Here is a 19626-nt window from a genome sequence, read left to right on the forward strand (position 1 = left end):
CACCATCTCTTCACCGAACTAGTGCACCTATACAATTTACCATTGCATTGGGTGTGTTGGGGACACAAGAGACTCTTTGTTATTTGGTTGCAGGGTTGCTTGAGAGAGACCATCTTCATCCTATGCCTCCTGCGGATTGATAAACCTTAGGTCACCCACTTGAGGGAAAATTGCTACTGTCCTACAAACCTCTGCACTTGGAGGCCCAACAACGTCTACAAGGAGAAGGTTGCGTAGTAGACATCAAGCTCTTTTCTGGCGCCGTTCCCTGGGAGGTTAGCGCTTGAAGGTATATCTTTAGATCTTGCAATCGAATCTTTTAGTTTCTTGTTTCATCACTAGTTTAGTCTATAAAAGAAAACTACAAAAAAAGGAATTAAGGTTGCCTTATATGCTTCATCTTTTTAATGTCTTTCGTGAAAATGATGGGAAGGAAAATTGTGCTCAAGTGCTAGAAGAAGAATTACATAGAATGCTTTGCATAAAATATGTGAATGATGAGCATGATTGAAATCTTGTTAGTATAAATTCTTTGAATACCCATGATGCTAAGTATATGCAAAGCCACAAGCTTGGGGATGCTATGTTTGATGAAGATGATCTTTTTAGTTCCCCCACTTTGAATGATGAAAATTATTATGATGAAAGCATGCCCCCTATTTATGATGATTATTGTGATGATACTTATGCTATAAAGAAGAAATATGATAAAACTTGTCACAATTATGAGTACCCTCTTACTGAGCTTTACTCTTTTAATGTGGAAACAATTCCTAGTGTTCAAGTCTTTTACGATACTCCCACTATTAATCATGAGAATAAATTTGCTATTGTGGAGAGTAGTAAAATTTCTATGCTTGTAGATCATGAAAGGAATGCTTTAGGTGCTGGTTATATTGTTGAATTCATTCATGATGCTACTGAAAATTATTATGAGAGAGGATCATATGCTTCTACATATTGCAATAATATCAAGCTTCCTCTCCATGTGTTGAAACTTTTGAAGTCATGCTTGTTTTATCTTCCTATGCTAGTTGATTCTTGCTCCAATAAATTGTTTGATCACAAAATCCCTATGCATAGGAAGTGGGTTAGACTTAAATGTGCTAGTCATATGCTCCATGACGCTTCCATTATGTTTCAATCCTTATCTTTTATGTGAGCATCATTGAAATCATCATGCCTATCTTGAAAGGCATTAAAGAAAAGTGCTTGTTGGGAGACAATCCAATATGTATCCTTACTGTTTTTGTGTGTTAACATGATTAAGATGCTGTATTAATCATGTTTTATTGCCTTAGATTCAATAAAGTGCCAAGTAAAGCCTTTATGATTAGTTTGGGTGATAGTTGTTTGATCATGCTGAAAAAGATAGAAACTTTGCGCTCGCAAAATCATTTCTAATTTCTATCCAGAGAGTGATTTTAGGTTGATTATTTTTGCTTCTGATTTATATACAAATTTCCTTAATTGTCAAAAAAAATTCTGAATTTTGGGAAGTGCAGAAGTATGGTTAGCATTCAGATCATTACAGATTGTTCTGTTTTTGACAGATTCTGTTTTCAATGCATACTTTGCTTGTTTTGGTGTTTCCATAGATTATATTGAGTAATATAAATTGTGGAAATGGTAAGATACAGTAGGCATTGTGTGAAAATAATTATGAGTCTTGTATTGACAATACCCAAGGGATTGATTTGCTCGTTATCATACTAACCCATCTCACGAAGTTCCGTTAAGTTTTGTGTTGTGAAGTTTTCAAGTTTTGGGTAGAGTTTCGATGGACTATGGAACAAGGAGTGGAAATAGCCTAAGCTTGGGGATGCCTAAGGCACCCCAAAGCCATATTAAAGGACACCAAAAAGCCTAAGCTTGGGGATGCCCTGGGAAGGCATCCCCTCTTTCGTCTTCAATCCATCGGTAACGTTACTTGGAGCTATATTTTTATTCACCACATGATATGTGTTTTTCTTGGAGCATCATGTATTATAAGAGTCTTTGCTTTTTGTTTTGTCACCTTATTCCTTGCTGCACACCTTTTTGAGAGGGACATGCACTCATCGTGAATTTGCTAGAATACTCAATGAGCTTCACTTATATCTTTTGAGTTAGGCAATTTAGCTCGCATATGTTTCACTTATATCTTTTGAGCTAGATAATTTAGTTCTAGTGCTTCACTTAAATCTTTTTAGAGCACGGCGGTGTCGTATGTTGTAGAAATAAAAACACTCGATCTTCACTTATATCTTTTTGAGAGTGCTCTCTCTAAGTAACTTGGTAATTGGCGTGTGCTATGAAATTAGTCCTAAATATGATAGGCATCCAAAGAGGATATAATAAAAACTTCCATATTAAAGTGCATTGATCAGTAAGAGAAGTTTGATTCCTCACAATTAGTTTTGAGATATGGATATGGTAATATTAGAGTCATGTTAGTAGGGTGTTGTGAATCTAGAAATACTTGTGTTGAGGTTAGTTATTCCCGTAGCATGCACGTATGGTGAACCACTATGTTTGGAAGTCGGAGCATAATTGATTTATTGACTGTCATCCTTTGTGTGGCAGTCGGGATCGCACGATGGTTAACACCTACCAACCCTTCCCCTAGGAGTATGCGTTTAGCACTTTGTTTCGATTACTAATAAAACTTTCTAAATAAGTATATGAGTTCTTCATTACTAATGTGAGTCCATGGTATATATGCACTTTCACCTTCCACCATTGCTAGCCTCTCTAGTGCCGTGCAACTTTTGCTGGTGCACAAACCCACCATATACCTTCCTCAAAACAGCCACCATACCTACCTATTATGGCATTTTTATAGCCATTCCGAGATATATTGCCATGCAACTCCCACCGTTCCGTCTCATGACTTGTTCCGTCACTTTCATATTGCCTTTGCATGATCGTAAGATAGCTAGCGAGATGTTTCAACGTCATACGCTAAGCTAGATCGTTCCACATCTCGGTACACTACCGGAGGCATTTCCTATAGAGTCGTCATTGTTCTAAGTATTGAGTTGTGAGTAAATAAAAGTGTGATGATCATCATTATTAGAGCATTGTCCCATGTGAGGAAATAAAAAAAGGCCAAAGATGCCCACCAAAAAAAATTGAAAAGAGGCCAAAGAGCCCAAACAAAAAAAAAGAGAGAAAAAGAGAGAATGGACAATGCTACTATCTTTTTCCACACTTGTGCTTTGAAATAGCACCATGTTCTTCATGATAGAGAGTCTCTTGGTTTGACACTTCCATATAGTAGTGGGAATTTTCATTATATAACTTTGCTTGTATATTCCAATGATGGGCTTCCTCAAAATTGCCCTAGGTCTTCGTGAGCAAGCAAGTTGGGTGCACACCCACTAGTTTTCTTTTTGAGCTTCCATACACTTATAGCTCTAGTGCATCCGTTGCATGGCAATCCCTACTCATTCACATTGATATCTATTGATGGGAATCTCCATAGCCCATTGATACGCCGAGTCAATGTGACCATCTCCTCCTTTTTGCCTCACAACCTCCACCACACTCTATTCCACCTATAGTGCTACAACCTTGGCTCACGCTCATGTATTGCGTGAGAGTTGAAAAAGATTGAGAAAGTAAGAGTGCGAAAACAATTACTTGGCCAATATCGGGTTGTGCATAATTTAAATTCGTTGTGTGGGGATGATGGAGCATAGCCAGACTATATGATTTTGTAGGGATAACTTTCTTTGGCATTGTTATTTCAAAAGTTCATGATTACTTTGCTAGTATGCTTGAAGTATTATTGTTTTCATGTCAATAGTAAACTCTTGTTTTAACTCTTACGGATCGGAACATTCATGCCACAAGAAATAAGTTACAAAGGACAAATATGTTAGGTAGCATTCCACATCAAAAATTCGGTCTTTATCACTTCCCTACTCAAGGACGAGCAGGAGTTAAGCTTGGGGATGCTTGATACGTCTCCAACGTATCTATAATTTTTGATGGTTCCATGCTATTATCTTGTCAACTTTGGATGTTTTATATGCATGAATATGCTATTTTATATCTTTTTTGGGACTAACCTATTAACTCAATGCCAAGTGCCAGTTTCTGTTTTTTTCCGTGTTTTTGACCTTTTTTAGAGCAGAATTTCAAACGGAGTCCAAATGGAATAAAACTTTCGCGATGATTTTTTTGGACCAAAAGAGACCCCCGAAGCTTTGGAAGAAAGCCAGAAGAGCCACGAGGGAGTCACAAGCCCAGGAGGCCCGACCCCCTAGGCCGAGCCTAGCAGGCTTGTGACCTCCTAGTGGGCCCAACCGACGAAATTCCACCGCCATAAATTCCTAAAAATACAGAAACCCCCAAAAAGAGACCTAGATCGGGAGTTCCGCCGCCGGAAGCCTGTGTAGCCACCAAAAACCAATCGGGAGCCCGTTCCGGCACCCTGCCGGAGGGGGAATCCATCTCCGGTGGCCATCTTCATCATCCCGGCGATCTCCATGATGAGGAGGGGGTAGTTCTCCCGCGGGGCTGAGGGTATGTACCAGTAGCTATGTGTTTGATCTCTCTCTCTCTCGTGTTCTTGAGATGTCATGATCTCGATGTACCGCGGGCTTTGCTACTATAGTTGGATCTTATGATGTTCTTCCCCCTCTCCATTCTTGTTATGAATTGAGTTTCCCCTTTGGAGTTATCTTATCGGATTGAGTCTTTAAGAACACTTGATGTATGTCTTGCACGTGTCTATCTGTGGTGACAATGTGATATTCATGTGAGTACTTGATGTATGTTTTGGTGATCAACTTGCGGGTTTCGTGACATCGGGAAGCTGTACATATGGGTTGGCACACGTTTTGACTCTCATTTAGAAACTTCGAGGCACTCTTTGAAGTTCTATGTGTTGGTTGAATAGATGATTCTAAGATTGTGTGATGCATATCGTATAATCATCCCACGGATACTTGTGGTGACAATGGAGTATCTAGGTGACATTAGGGTCTTGGTTGATATGTGTCTTAAGGTATTATTCTAGTACGAACTCTATGGTGGATCGAACGAAAAGAATAGCTTCGTGTTATTTTACTACGGACTCTTGAATAGATTGATTAGAAAGAATAACTCTGTGGTGGTTTCGTACCCGACAATAATCTCTTCGTTTGTTCTCTACTATTAGTGACTTTGGAGTGACTCTTTGTTGCATGTTGAGGGCTAGTTATATGTTCCAGTTATGTTATCATTGTTGATAGAACTTCACTAATGAAAGTATGAACCCTAGGCCTTGTTTCCAAGCATTGCAATACTGTTCGTGCTCACTTTTACTATTAGTTACCTTGCTGTTTTTGTAATTTCAGATTACAAAAACCTATATCTACCATCTATATTGCAGTTGTATCACCATCTGTTCGCCGAACTAGTGCACCTATAAAATTTACCATTGTATTGGGTGTGTTGGGGACACAAGAGACTCTTTGTTATTTGGTTGCAGGGTTGCTTGAGAGAGAACATCTTCATCCTACGCCTCCCGCGGATTGATAAACCTTAGGTCACCCACTTGAGGGAAAATTTATACTGTCCTACAAATCTCTGCACTTGGAGGCCCAACAACGTCTACAAGGAGAAGGTTGCGTAGTAGTCATCAATGTTGAGTCTATCACACCCGATCATCACGTGGTGTCTCGAAACGACGAACTCTAGTACCAGTGCATAGTCGGGGAGAACACAATTTGGTCTTGAAATTTTAGTGAGAGATCACCTCATAATGCTACCGTTGTTTTAAGCAAAATAAGGTGCATAAAAGGATTAACATCACATGCAATTCATAAGTGACATGATATGGCCATCATCATGTGCTTCTTGATCTCCGTCACCAAAGCACCGGCACGATCTTCTTGTCACCGGCGGCACACCATGATCTCCATCATCATGATCTCCAACAACGTGTCGCCATCGGGGTTGTCGTGCTACTTATGCTATTACTACTAAAGGTACGTCCTAGCAATATAGTAAACACATCTGCAAACACAAACGTTAGTTTAAAGACAACCCTACGGCTCCTGCCGGTTGCCGTACCATCGACTTGCAAGTCGATATTAACTATTACAACATGATCATCTCATACATCCAATATGTCTCATCACATCATTGGCCATATTATATCACAAGCATACCCTGCAAAAACAAGTTAGACGTCCTCTAATTGTTGTTGCATGTTTTACGTGGCTGCTATGGGTATCTAGTAGATCGCATATTACTTACGCAAAAACCACAACGGAGATGTGAAAATTGCTATTTAACCTCTCCAAGGACCGTCTCGGTCAAAACCAATTCAACTAAAGTTGAAGAAACCGACACCCGCGAGTCATCTTTATGCAACGAGGTTGCATGTCAAGTGATGAAACCAGTCTTTCGTAAGCATACGAATAATGTCGGTCCGGTCCGCTTCAATCCAACAATGCCGCTGAATCGAGAAAAGGCTAAGGAGGGCAGCAAATCGAACATCACCGTCCACAAAACCCTTTGTGTTCTACTCGAGATAACATCTACGCATGAACCTAGCTCATGATGCCACTGTTGGGAAACGTCGGATGGGAAACAAAAAACTTCCTACGCGCACGAAGACCTATCATGGTGATGTCCATCTATGAGAGGAGATTTGGATCTACGTACCCTTGTAGATCGCACAACAGGAAGCGTTAAGAAACGCGGTTGATGTAGTGGAACATCCTCACGTCCCTCGATCCGCCCCGCGAACTGTCCCACGAACCGTTCCGCGATCAGTCCCACGAACCGTCTCGCGATCCGTTGCACGAACCATCTTGCGATCCATCTCACGATCCGTTCCGATCTAGTGCTGAACACACGGCACCTCCGCGTTCAGCACACGTACAGCTCGACGATGATCTCGGCCTTCTTGATCCAGCAAGAAAGACAGAGAAGTAGATGAGTTCTCCGGCAGCTAGACGACGCTCCAGTGGTGGTGAAGGATCCACTCCTTCAGGGCTTCGCCCGAGCTCCGCAGAAATACGATCTAGAGGCAAAACTATGGTGTCTAGATCTGAGTTGCACGTGGCAAAGTTGTCTCAAATCAGCCCTAAATCACCAGTATATATAGGAGGATAGGTGGGGAGACTTGCCTTGAGGGACAAGGCCCTCTAGGTGTGCCGACCAAGGAGCTGGAGGAGTCCTCCTCCAATCCTAGTCTAACTAGGATTGGAAAGTGGAGTCCTTCTCCACCTTCCCACCTTTCTTTTTTTTCTCTTGGTTTTTCTCCTTGTGGCGCCTAGCCTCTCTTGGGCTGTCCCACCAGCCCACTAAGGGCTGGTGCACCACCCTCAAGGCCTTGGGCCACTCCCGGTTGGGTTGGCCCCCTCCCGGTAAATACCACAAACCCATTCGTCACTCCCGGCACGATGCTGGTAATGCCCGAAAACCTTCCGGTAACCAAATGAGACAAACCTATATATCAATCTTCGTTTCCGGACCACTCCGGAAACCCTCGTGATGTCTGTGATCCTATCCGGGACTCCGAACAACATTCGGTAACCACGCATATAACTCAACTATGCTAAAACATCGCCAAACCTGAAGTGTGCAGACCCTGCGGGTTCGAGAACTATGTAGACATGCCCCGAGGTACCCCTCGGTCAATATCCAATAGCGGGACCTGTATGCCCATATTGGATCCTACATATTATCCGAAGATCTTATTGGTTGAACCTCAGTGTCAAGGATACAGATAATCCCATATGTCATTCATTTTGTCCTTCGGTATGTTACTTGCCCAAGATTCGATCGTCGGTATCCGCATACCTATTTCAATCTCGTTACCGGCAAGTCTATTTACTCGTTCCGTAATACAAGATCCCGTGACTTACACTTAGTCACATTTCTTGCAAGGCTTGTGTGTGATGTTGTATTACCGAGTGGGCCCCGAGATACCTCTCCGTCACACGGAGTGACAAATCCCGGTCTTGATCCATACTAACTCAACGGACACCTTCGGAGATACCTGTAGAACAACTTTATGGTCACCCAGTTATGTTGTGATGTTTGATGCACACAAGGTATTCCTCGGTGCCAGTGAGTTATATGATCTCATGGTCATAGGAACAAAATACTTGACACGCAGAAAACAATAGCAATAAAACGACACGATCAATATGCTACATTCATAGTTTGGGTCTTGTCCATCACATGATTCTCCTAATTATGTGATCCTGTTATCAAGTGACAACACTTGCCTATGGCCAGGAAACCTTGACCATCTTTGATCAACGAACTAGTCAACTAGAGGCTCACTAGGGACCGTGTGTTGTCTATATACACATGTATTTGAGTTTCCAATCAATACAATTCTAGCATGGATAATAAACGATTATTATGAACAAGTAAATATAATAATAACCAATTTATTATTGCCTCTAGGGCATATTTCCAACATTATCATGGCCATGAAAGGTTCTTACTAGCAGCTTACGTAATTGTACTTCACTAGGATTAAAGCACTACTATGTGCTTACTACTACTAGTACTCAGTACCTTAGAAATGGTATGAGGATTAAATCGACCATTCTTTGTTCGAAACATCCATTGTTGACCATTCTCTACCAACATCCGTTGTTGACCATTATCTACCAACATTCATTATTCACATATTTAAGTTTTGTCACTCTCATTTTGTTTTTGCTTTATAACCAGGTTCTCAAGCAACCAGAGAAGCAAGATTAAACAATCTAGATAAACTTTTGGCCATTCAAAACTGGATGATCCACTAGAGCAATCAACGTCTTTGTTGTATGCCATAGCGGACGACAAAGCACCAGTTCACATACGACAAAGGTCTTTGTCGTCCAGTGGCTAATGACCCACAAGTATAGGGGATCAATCGTAGTACTTTCGATAAGTAAGAGTGTCGAACCCAACGAGGAGCAGAAGGATCTGACAAGTGGTTTTCAGCAAGGTAAAATCTGCAGGCACTGAAATTGTCGGTAACAAGTGATTGTGTACTGAGATGATTCGTAGAAAACAACAGGTAGCAAAAGTAGCAACGGTGCAGAAAAGTGGCCCAATCCCTTTTGTAGAAAGGGACAAGCCTGGACAAAGTCTTATAGGAGGAAAAATGCTCCCAAGGACACACGGGAATTTCGGTCATGCTAGTTTCATCATGTTCATATGATTCGCGTTCGTTACTTTGATAGTTTGATATGTGGGTGGACTAGCGCTTGGGTACTGCCCTTACTTGGGCAAGCATCCCACTTATGATTAACCCCTCTCGCAAGCATCCGCAACTACGAAAGAAGAACTAAGACAAAGTCTAACCATAGCATTAAACTAGTGGATCCAAATCAGCCCCTTACGAAGCAACACATAAACTAGGGTTTAAGCTTCTGTCACTCTAGCAACCCATCATCTACTTACTACTTCCCAATGCCTTTCTCTAGGCCCAAATAATGGTGAAGTGTTACGTAGTCGACGTTCACATAACACCACTAGAGGAAAAACAACATACAACATATCAAATTACCGAATGAATACCAAATTCACATGACTACTATTAGCATGACTTATCCCATGTCCAGAGGAATAAAAGTAACTACTCACAAAGCATAATCATATTCATGACCACAGAGGTAATGAGTAGCATCAAGGATGTGAACATAAACTCTTTCACCAAGTAATCCAACTAGCATCAACTACAAAGAGTAATCAACACTACTAGCTACCTTACAAGTACCAATCGGAGTCGCGAGACGGAGATTGATTACAAGTGATGAACTAGGGTTTGGAGATGAGATGGTGCTGATGAAGATGTTGATGGTGACGAGTCTCCTCCGATGAGAGGAGTGTTGGTGATGACGATGGAAACGATTTCCCCCTCCTGGAGGGAAGTTTCCCCGACACGATCGTCCTGCCGGAGCTCTAAATTGGTTCTGCTCAAGTTCCGCCTTGTGGTGGCGGCAAATCCACGAAAAAGCTCCTCCCTGATTTTTTTCCAGACGAAACCCTTCATATAGCAGAAGAGGGGGGCAAGTGGGCAAGCAGGTTGCCCACAAGCCCTCATGGCGCGGCCAAGGGGGGTGGCCGCGCCGTGTAGGCTTGTGGCCAACCCCTGGCGCCCCTCTGGCGCTTCTTCGGCCCAGTATTTTTTATAAATACGGAAAAAATCCTCGTTGATTTTTACGGCGTTTGGAGTTGCGCAGAATAGGTATCTCAAACTTGCTCCACTTTCAGGCCAGAATTCTAGGTGCTGGCATTCTTCCTCTTCATGTAAACCTTGCAAAATAAGAGAGAAAAGGCATAAGTATTGTACCGTGAAGTGAAATAACAGCCCAAGAAGCAATAAATATCAATATGAAAACATGATGCAAAATGGACGTATCAACTCCCCCAAGCTTAGACCTTGCTTGTCCTCAAGCGAAAGCCTAGCTCAATAAATATGTCCACATGTTTAGGGAGAGAGGTGTCAACAAAACAAGATACGAACATGCATGCATCATGGTCATGATCAGAACAGCAATACCAACATATAATCTCTCATGCCAAAGTGATAATTCCTTCACAAAGTAAAGCATGGATCAAGAACCTTACCGAGAAGTAACAACCGATAGCCTTTAGTCATTGCAGAAATTGCAATTTATCACAACATCAGGAAGAGTCAAATAAGAGCTTGTAAAGCAAATCCACATACTCAATCATTCTTTGATTCTCGACAATTGCTACCACTCACGTGGTACTCATGAGATCAAAGTTTCAGCTGGACACAGAGAAAGATAGGGGCTTACAGTTTTGCCTCCCAACTGCTTACCTCAAGGGTAATGTCAACAATAATAATTCATGAATACTTACTTCCAAATTGACATATGAATATAGATCTTTCCCAAGCATATGACGTTAGCCAAGACAAAGGCGAAATAGGGAATTGGTGAAGATCACCATGACTATTTCAAGGGAAAAAAGTAAAGGTACAAGATAGGACCTTCGCAGAGGGAAGCAGAGGTTGTCATGCGCTTTTGAGGTTTGGATGCGTGTCCTCTTAGTGCGGAGGAACGTCACTTTATATTGCCCCCTGTGATAAAGAACTTTATTATGCAATTTGTCGCTTTTATGTCTTCCTCATCACAAGTTCGTACAAAGATTATTTTCCACACACTAATAGATCATACATATTAGAGAGCAATTTTTATTGCTTGCACCGATGACAACTTACTTGAGTGATCTTATTCAATCCATAGGTAGGAATGGTGGACACTCATGGCAAAATTGGTTTGAAGGTTTATGGATGCACAAGTAGTATCTCTACTTGGTGCGGGAGGTTTTGGCTAATATGAGGTGGAAGAAATCGTCACATGCTAAGGGATCCCTAATCATATAACATTGTTCGGAGCCAAGCAAACACAATTCATTATGTTGTCTTCCTGGTCCAACATCTACTTTTAGGCATGTAATAGTTTAGTGAGTGTTCACAATCATTAGATGGTGTGAGAGATGATATATTTATATGTGAACCTCTCCTTCTTTATCACTTCCTATTAATTGCAACCATGACCAAGGTGTACGTTTGCCTACCCTCAACAAGTTTCAATCCTCATTCTTTTTATATGTGAAGCCATCACTTCCCATAAGATCATTACATGATCTTTCATGCTTTTGTTCTATTCTCACTCTTTTGATCATGGCAAGAGGCAAAGCCCTTCAACTAAGACACCCTTTTTTATATGGCTCACGAGCTCGAATACATTGGGGGTGACACAAGGCAAAACTCAAGACTAAAACACGAAGACTTTTAATCTACTAGAGAAAGAGAAAACTGAAAAAGGAAAACTAAAACAAAGGTAAAGGTGAAAGATGTGATGGTGATACGATACCGGGGTAACTCCCCCAAGCTTGGCACAAGCCAAGGGGATTAGCCATACCCATGTTTAGTTGTCTTCCTTTGGTGGTGGTGGAGGACTTGTTGCAATCTGGGTTTGATCCTCCGTCTTCCAAGACATAGGTGCTCCATCATGGAAAGATGGACGAGTCTCTGGAATCCTCAAATCTGCAACCAGCCGTATTGATTTAAATCTATACTCATACTCACAGTTTTGGTTCTGCAGGTCATAGATCTGGGCCTGGAGTTGATCAATCCTATCATAGAGCCTCGAGAGGTGCTTCCCGATGTCTTTGGCATCAATCCTATGCTTGTTGGTGAACTCCGTGATCATCATGTGGTTGGCGTTGAGTCCACGCTCCACCGTCCCTTGGCACTTGAAAACTTGTTGCTCCATTGCTTCGAGCCTTGTCTCCATGCTTCCGGTCTTCTTGGGCCCCTCAACATCACGGATGTGCAACATCCCCTCACGCATCTCGATAGATTGAGGGTGTTGCACCACTCCCGTGAGGTAGGGATTGATGACCTTCTCGAAGATCTTGTCCTTCGGAGCTTTTGGAGAAGTAATAGCGATCTAGATCTGTAACATAAACAGGGTCGAAATGAAAAACAGAGGAAATCTGCGTGATGCAGGGGTCAGACCAAACGAGAGTATATATAATGATTTTTTCTAGACCAGAAGGAGTACCCCGCACGAAAACAGAGTCCGGGAGGCGCACGAGGTGGCCACAAGCCCTCACGGCGCGACCAGAGGGTGGGCCCACGCCGTGCAGGCTTGTCGCCTCCTCACGGATTTTCTGGACTACTTCCAATTTTTTGTATTTTTTCAAATATTCCAAAACGGAGAAAATTTCTTACTGGAAAAGTTTTGGACTCTGTTTTCTTACCGAGTCACATACCTCTTCGTTTTCGGAGTCTGAAACAGGCTGATAAATATCCCTTAGGTATTCTTTTGGAGTTATGGTATTGATGATATTGCTTTCAACATTTATGGGAGTACCTGATATGTCTCAAACGTATCTATAATTTTTGATGGTTTCACGCTGTTATCTTGTCCACTTTGGATGTTTTGTTTACCTTTTATATATTTTTTGGGACTAACTTATTAACTCAGTGCCAAGTGCGAGTTCCTGTTTTTTCTGTGTTTTTGACTCTTTTCAGATCTTATTTTGGAACGGAGTCCAAACGAAATAAAATCCCCAAAATGATTTTTTTCCAGAACGGAAGAAGATCGAGAGGCTTAAGGGCCAAGCAAGTGGGCCCACAGGGAGCCCACAAGCCCTGTTGCCGCGACCACGGGGGAGGCCGAGACAACCAAGCTTGTGGCCTCCCTGGCGCCCCCTGCCCTAGGTCTTTGGCCTATAAATTCCCTAAAAATCCAGAAAAAATCAGGGCGTCCACGAAAACACTTTTCCGCCGCCGCAAGCTTCCATTTCTGCGAGATCTCATCTGGAGACCCTTCCCGGTGCCCTGCCGGAGGGGACTTTGGAGTTGGAGGGCTTATTCATCAACATCATCGCCCCTCCAATGACTCGTGAGTAGTCCACTTCAAACCTACGGGTCCGTAGTTAGTAGCTAGATGGCTTCTTCTCTCTCTTGGATCTTCAATACAAAGTTCTCCATGATCTTCATAGAGATCTATCTGAGGTAATCCTCTTTGGCGGTGTGTTTGTCGAGATCCGATGAATTGTGGATTTGTGATCATATTATCTATGATATATATTTGAGTCTTTGCTGATTTCTTATATGCATGATTCGATATCCTTGTAAGTCTCTCCGAGTCTTGGGTTTTGTTTGGCCAACAAGATATATGATTCTTGCAATGGGAGAAGTGCTTGGTTTTGGGTTCTTACCGTGTGGTGACCTTTCCCAGTGACAGTAGGGGCAGCAAGGCACACATTGTGTAGTTTCCATCAAGGGTAACAAGATGGGATTTGTCGTAGATATGAGATTGTCCATCTACATCATGTCATGTTGCTTAAGGGCTTACTCTGTTCTTTTGGACTTAATACACTAGATGCATGCTGGATAGCGGTCGACGTGTGGAGTAATAGTCGTAGATGCAGAAAGTATCGGTCTAGTTGTTTTGGGCGTGATGCCTATAGATATAATCATTGCCATAGATATTGTCATGAGTTTGCACGGTTCTATCAATTGCTTGACAGTAATTTTTTTCACCCACCGTTTACTTGCTTTCATGAGAGAAGTCACTAGTGAACACTACGGCCCCCGGGTCTATTCACACCTATCGTTTCCACTTTCGCTTTTACTTTGCTTTGTTACTTTGTTGCTTTCAGTTCTCACTTGGCAAACAATCTATAAGGCATTGACAACCCCTTCATAGCGTTGGGAGCAAGCTCTTTGTGTTTGTGTAGGCACTTGTGATACTCCTTCACTGGATCGATACCTTGGTTCTCAAAACTGAGGGAAATACTTACCGCCGCTGTGCTACATCACCCTTTCCGCTTCGAGGGAACACCAACGCAAGGCTCCAAGGCCACGGGGGAATCATTTGCCTAGGAAGTCCCTAAAGGCGTAGCCGTAGCAGCAGGATTCCTGGCGCCGTACCAGGGAAGGTCTGTTGTCGCAGTAGCAAGAAGAATTTCTGGCGCCGTTGCCGGGGAAGGAGAGATCTATCCAAGTAGGTCTCACAAACTCATCTCTTGCATTTACTTTTTTGCCAGTTGCCTCTCGTTTTCCTCTCCCCCACTTCACATTTGTCGTTTTCATTTGCCTTTCTTCTTTGCCTTTTTGCCGTTTTCCTTTGCCGCTTTTCTTGCTTGCTTGTGTGTTTGTTTGTTTGTTGAAGTCATCATGGCTGAAAACACCAAACTTTGTGACTTCTCGAGTACCAATAATAATGATTTTATTAGTACTCCGATTGCTCCCGCCACTAGTGCGGAATCATATGAAATCAACGCAGCTTTGCTGAATCTTGTTATGAAAGAGCAATTTCCTGGCCTTCCTAGTGAAGATGCCGCATCCCATCTCACTACCTTCATTGAGCTTTGCGATATGCAAAAGAAAAGATATGTGGATAATGACGTGATTAAGTTGAAGCTTTTTTCTTTCTCGTTGTGAGATTGCGCAAAAACTTGGTTTTCTTCTTTGCCTGAAAATAGTATCGATTCTTGGGATAAGTGCAAAGATGCTTACATATCCAAGTATTTTCCGCTGGCTAAGATTATCTGCTTACGTAACGATATCATGAATTTCAAGCAACTTGATCATGAACACGTTGCACAATCTTGGGAGAGGATGAAGGTTATGATTAGAAATTGTCCCGCTCATGGCTTGATTTTGTGGATGATTATACAAATCTTTTACGCTGGTTTGAATTTTTCCTCTCGTAATATCTTGGACTCCGCCTCAGGTGGAACGTTCATGGAAATCACGTTAGGAGACGCTACAAAACTCCTAGACAATATCATGACCAACTACTCTAAGTGGCATACTGAAAGGTCACCTGCTAGCAAAAAGGTACACGCTATAGAAGAAATTAACTCGCTTAGTGCTAAGATGGACGAGTTGATGAATTTGGTTGCTAGTAGAAACGCTACTGTAGATCCTAATGACGTGCCACTATCTTCCTTGATTGAGAGTAGCAACGCTAGTTTGGACGTTAACTTTGTTGGTAGGAACAATTTTGGCAACAACAATGCTTTTAGAGGAAACTATGTTCCTAGGCCTTTCCCTAGTAACTCGTCTAACAATTATGGAAATTCCTACAACAACACTTATGGAAATCACAACAAATTACCCTCTGATTTAGAGAGTAATATCAAAGAGTTCATCAACTCTCAAAAGATTTTCAATGCGTCCATAGAGGAAAAACTACTCAAAATTGACAATTTGGCTAAGAGCGTTGATAGGATGTCTTATGATATTGATGCTTTGAAAGTTAGATGTGCTCCTCCCAAGGTGAACTTGAATGAAACTTTGAAAGCTATGCGTGTCTCCATGAATGAGAGCAAAGAAAGAACCACCCAAATTCGTGCTAGGCATGAAAGGTTTAAAAGGGTGCATTATAGTGATGCAAATCACGAAGATCTTAAAGTGCTTGGTGTGTCTCCTCTTGAATCTTTGTTTTCGCGTGTAAACCTATTGATGAAGGGGCTGGATATGAATCCACTTTGGTTGAAAAACGCCCCAATGATTCGGAGTCCACCTATCTTGATGATAAAGGTGTGGAGAGTGGAGTAGAAGAAATCAAAATTTTGGGTAGTAATGAAACTCCCACTTTGGATTTCAAGGAATTCAATTATGATAATTGCTCCTTGTTTGAATGCATCTCTTTGATGCAATCCATTGCAAACTCTCCACATGCTTATAGCCAAAGCAAAGCCTTTACCGCGCATATCGTAGACGCTATGATGAAATCTCTTGAAGAGAAGCTCGAACTAGAAGTCTCTATACCTAGTAAACTTCATGATGAGTGGGAACCTACTATCAAAATCAAGATCAAAAACTATGAGTGCAATGCTTTGTGTGATTTGGGTGCTAGTGTTTCCGCGATTCCAAAATCTTTATGTGACATTCTTGGTTTTCATGAGATTGAAGAGTGTTCTCTTAATTTGCATCTTCCGGATTCTACTGTCAAGAAACCCATGGGAAGGATCGACGATGTTCTTATTGTTGCAAATAAGAACTATGTACCCGTGGATTTCATTGTACTTGACATAGATTGCAATCCTTCATGTCCCATTATTCTTGGTAGACCTTTCCTAAGGACTATTGGTGCTATCATCGATATGAAGGAAAGGAATATTAGATTTGAATTTCCCCTAAAGAAGGGCATGGAGCACTTTCCTAGCAAGAAAATAAGATTGCCTTATGAATCTATGATGAGGGCTACTTGTGGTTTGAGCACCAAAGATGACTATATGTGATTCCATCACCTTTTGCCTAGCTAAGGGCGTTAAACAATAGCGCTTGTTGGGAGGCAACCCAACGAATCTATCATTTTTCTTTCTGTTTTGTGTTTTCCACTCTTTCATAATTCTGTTATGATTGTGTTTTTTGTGTTACTTTTTGTGTTTGTGCCAAGCAAAACCGTTATGATTAGTCTTGGGGATGATCGTTTGGTCATGCTGGAAAAGACAGAAACTTTCTGCTCACGAAAAGAATTTTCATTTTTGTTCTGTAAGAGATTTTGAGTTGATTCTTTTTGCTGCTGATTGCTACGCAAATTCTTCAGACTTTCATAATTTTTCATAATTTTTTAAGTACCAGAAGTATACAAAGTATACAGATTGCTACAGACTGATCTGCTGTTAAGAAATTATGTTTTTGTTGTGTTGGTTGCTTATTTTGATGAAACTATGGATAGTATCGGGGGGGGGGGTATTACCCATGGAAGATTGAAAATACAGTAACCCAACATCAACATAAGTAGAATTTTAGTTTGCTACAGTACCTAAGGAAGTGGTGGTTTGCTTTCTTATACTAATGTTATCACGAGTTTCTGTTTAAGTTTCGTGTTGTGAAGTTTTCAAGTTTTGGGTGAAGTTCTTATGGACAAAAAGATAAAGAGTGGCAAGAGATCAAGCTTGGGGATGCCCAAGGCACCCCAAGATGATTCAAGGATGCCGTAAAAGCCTAAGCTTGGGGATGCCCCGGGAAGGCATCCCCTCTTTCGTCTTCAATCCATCGGTAACATTACTTGGGGCTATATTTTTATTCACCACATGTTATGTGTTTTGCTTGGAGCGTCTTGTATCGTAGGAGTCTTTTATTTTTGTTTTGTCACAATCATCCTTGCTGCACACCTAGAGAGAGAGATATGCACTCACCATGATTTTGTCGAGCTTCACTTATATCCTTTGGTTAGACAATTCAGCTCACATGTGCTTCGCTTATATCTTTTGAGATAGATGATTTTGCTCTATGTGCTTCACTTATATCTTTTAGAGCACAGCGGTGCGTGGCTTGGTAGTTGATCTATGCTTTGAAAGTAGTCTCAAAAGGGGTAGTTATCCAAAGGGATACGAAAACTTCCACCTTCATGTGCATTGAATAGTTAGAGAAGTTTGACTCATCTCAACTAGTTTTGAGTTGTGGTTATGGTAATATTGAAGTTATGCTAGTAAGGTGTTGTGGATCTATAAATACTTGTGTTTAAGTTAGGGATTCCCGTAGCATGCATGTATGGTGAACCGCTATGTGATGAAGTCTGAGCATGATTAGTCTATTGATTGTCATCCTTTGTGTGTCGGTCGGGATCGCGCGATGGTTTATACCTAACAACCCTTCCCCTAGGAGTATGCGTTGAATGCTTTGTTTCGATTACTAATAAAACTTTTGCAACAAGTATATGAGTTCTTCATGACTAATGTTGAGTCCATGGTTTAGATGCACTTTCACGTTCCACGATCACTATCTTCTTTAGTGCCGTGCAACTTTCGCCGGTGCACAAAACCCACCATTAGCCTCCCTCAAAACAGCCACCATACCTACCTACTATGGTTTTTTAAAGTCATTCCGAGATATATTGCCATGCAACTACCACCATGGCATGTGCCACCACGTCTACATTGCCATTGCATGATCGTAAGATAGCTAGCATGATGTTTCCATTAATGTCCATGCCATGCTAGATCATTGTCACGCTACACTACCGAAGGCATTCCATATAGAGTCATCATTGCTCTAAGTTTTGAGTTGTAAGTGTGATGATCATCATTGATGGAGCATTGTCCCATGTGAGGAAATAAAAGAGGCCAAAGATGCCCAACAAAAAAAAGAGGCCAAAGAACCAATCCAAAAAAAATGAGAGAAAAAGAGAGAAGGGACAATGCTACCACTTTTCCACACTTGTGCATATTAAGCACCATGATCTTCATGATTGAGAGTCTCTCGTTTTGTCACCACCATATAGCTAGTGGGAAATTTTCATTATATAACTTGGCTTGTATATTCCAATGATAGGCTTCCTCAATTTTGCCTTAGGTCTTCGTGAGCAAGCAAGTTGGATGCACACCCACTAGTTTTCTTTAAGAGCTTTCACATACTCTTAGCTCTAGTGCATCATTTGTATGGAAATCCCTACTCATTCACATTGATATCTATTGATGAGCATCTCCACAGCTCATTAATATGCGTAGTTAATGTGACCATCTTCTCCTTGTTTTTTTCTTGCACCCTCCACCACACTCCACACCACTTATAGTGCTAAAACCATGGCTCACGTTCATGTATTGCGTGGGAGTTGAAAAAGTTTGAGAAAGTAAAGGTGTGAAAACAACTACTTGGCCAATACCGGGGTTGTGCATGATTTAAATTCGTTGTGCAATGATGATAGAGCATAGCCAGACTATATGATTTTGTAGGGATAGCTTTCTTTTGGCCTTGTTATTTTGAAAGTTCATGATTACTTTGCTAGTTTGCTTGAAGTATTATTGTTTCCACGTCAATAGCAATCTATTGTTTTGAATCTAATGGATCTGAACATTCACATCACATAAGAGGAGTTACAAAGGACATCTATGCTAGGTAGCATGAAAGCCTCAAAAATTCATTCTTTATCACTTCCCTACTCGAGGACGAGCAGGAGTTAAGCTTGGGGATGCTTGATACGTCTCAAACGTATCTATAATTTTCGATGGTTTCACGCTGTTATCTTGTCAACTTTGGATGTTTTGTTTACCTTTTATATCTTTTTTGGGACTAACTTATTAACTCAGTGCCAAGTGCCAGTTCTTGTTTTTTCTGTGTTTTTGACTCTTTTCAGATCTGATTTTGGAACGGAGTCCAAACGGAATAAAATCCCCAAAATGATTTTT

The sequence above is a fragment of the Hordeum vulgare genome, chromosome 6H, assembly GCF_904849725.1.
Source record: "Hordeum vulgare subsp. vulgare chromosome 6H, MorexV3_pseudomolecules_assembly, whole genome shotgun sequence".
Classification (NCBI taxonomy): Eukaryota; Viridiplantae; Streptophyta; class Magnoliopsida; order Poales; family Poaceae; genus Hordeum; species Hordeum vulgare.